Below are 2367 nucleotides of genomic sequence, written 5' to 3' on the forward strand. Positions count from 1 at the left end.
CGCATTATCGGCCGGTGGTAAATTACCGACCGTTGGTAAAACAGATATCTATCGAAAATCACAAATATCGCTTATCATTCGTCGGTAAATAGTTCGGATCAGAACCCACAATCTGTTTTACCGAGGGGGTAAAGTCCCCCTGTTTATCTACTCTAGGGCAGCATGAAAAATGCATTTTTATAGGACGAAGTTCCCAAGCGACACAAAAGTTTCTTTGGTAATATTTTGTTGAATGTAAGTTGACAATTATTAATTTTTGACTTCTTGTTAAATAAAATTTACCAAAAAGTCAACAATTTTTTATGTGACGCTTGGGTTAAAAAATTTTTTGCTTGCCCCCAGTATCAATATCCAGAGTATTAGTCCATCACTGTTTACCCGCGTAAATTAGCTGCATAATAAGTTTTTTTTTATAAACCTTACATAAATGCTTTAATTAAAGTATTCTAATCAGTTGCTTGTATAGTTGTGTCTACAAAATAGTTTGAAAGAATTAGTTTCGCAGTTTTTTATAAATGCAGCAAAAAAAATTTTGGTAGCATAAAAAGTGCGGGCTACACATGCGCAGTACTCATTACCGTTGTTACTAGTTTGACTTAGCCACACTAAAAATTATATACCGCGTTAAGTGTCTCGTGTTGCTTGATAAAGAAAATATTTTTATTTATTTAAAATAAATAAATGAAAAATAAATAATTCATCAATTGTTTATTATTGTTTTTATGGTAAACTAAGTGTAAGTACTTTTTTACGTGTGTAAGAATCGTGAAAATATTACTTAAGATTTTAACCTAAAATTTGTTTAAATAAGCATGTTGCACCAGTTCAATATTAGAATTTTTAATAAATAAATGTAAATATAAATTAAATAGACATAACATACGCAATTTTCATCCAATAAAAACATATTTTTGATATTATCTTATTATTTAAAGATGAAAAATAATCCCACTGTCAATTATGTCTGTATTATTACAAATAATACAGGCTGTAATATTAAAGAAATATCAATTTTAAATAAATTTCTGATGCTCTGAGTAATGCAAAGTGATTTTTGAAAAAATATTTACGTTTTTATAGTGAACAAGACTATGGCAAAACCATATGCAGCAGTTTTTTTTGTTGGACAAGACTCGTATTCTGAAATTCCGAGCAATTGGCTTCAAAATTACAATGATCCTGAAGGAAAAAAGACGGTGTCAATGGCCACCCTCATTCGCTAAAAATCTACAGCAATTGTTAAAACAGAGAGTTGAACCAAATGATGATTGGCCTATTCATGAAGTTGAGATTCTAAGATATTGTGGTATATAATTAAATTTTTAGACCTGCTAATTAAAAATTACAAAATAATTACGTAATAATGGATAATTGCATAATTATTATAATTATTTATATCTAGATACTCTGGCTGCAGCAAGAAAAGCTGCCGAAGATTCGGAATATGAGTCAACGACCGAAAAACCATTGGGAAGAGGATTTAGATCGAAGCGACCTACTGCTGTTGCTGCGGCTGCTGTTAAATAAAAAAACAACATAGTATTTGACAGTTCTGATAATGACAGCAATGATAGGACAAATAAATCAGGTAAGAAGAAATTATATTTGGTGTACCTTTATTTAACGAAAAAATTGTGCAATATCACATCTCGGTCTCGCTTTACAGCTCCTCAAATGCCTCCAATGCCTGTGATCCCTGCAATTGAAAATCAGACAAAGATTCCGTTTGCTGCAAAAACATTGTCGTCTGTGCGTAAAATGAATGAAACTAATGATGTTCAATCAATGCAAGAACATTTTGAAGACAAGTCAAGAACCGCTGGTTTTAAAAACGATAAGAATAATAAAAATCATGTTCCATCCGACTTGGAAATTGAAGAAGATGACGACAATCGCTTCAATATACTGAATGGTATGAACCAAAACAAGTCGAAAAGAAAACTAAGCCTCCAAACAATAACAATACCGAATCATAAGAACTAACAAGTTTCCCGAGTAAGTGAATTCAAGCAAATTCACACTATATCCATTCAATGTAAGATTTATACTAGTATATAATCCAAAAAGTGAAAATATTTTATTTAGTATTAGTATGACTGATTAAAATATTCTATAATTAAACTTTTGATTGTTGATATTTTCACTTTTTGGATTGTCATGATTACAGCAAAAAAAAAAAGATTTTTTTATTCTTTAAAACAAAATATTGTTGATGACTAGATAATTATAAAATGGTCATGTGATGAATAATCTACATAAAATTTATGTACAAATGTACAATTTAAAAAGTGAAAATATTTTATTCAGTATTAGAATGACTGATTAAAAAATTCTTTATTTAAACTTGTGATTGTTGATATTTTCACT

The 2367-nt window shown here is 29.6% G+C and overlaps 1 long non-coding RNA gene across 1 annotated transcript; it reads left to right on the forward strand.

The window, feature by feature from the left end:
* Positions 1–698: 698 nt before the first annotated feature.
* On the forward strand, positions 699–2157 carry LOC123272931. The gene is made up of 4 exons (XR_006511201.1): positions 699–736; positions 1081–1306; positions 1403–1588; positions 1667–2157. It is a non-coding gene; the product is annotated as an uncharacterized LOC123272931 (long non-coding RNA).
* Positions 2158–2367: the final 210 nt, after the last annotated feature.

Source organism: Cotesia glomerata, linkage group LG10 (genome assembly GCF_020080835.1).
Source record: "Cotesia glomerata isolate CgM1 linkage group LG10, MPM_Cglom_v2.3, whole genome shotgun sequence".
NCBI lineage: Eukaryota > Metazoa > Arthropoda > Insecta > Hymenoptera > Braconidae > Cotesia > Cotesia glomerata.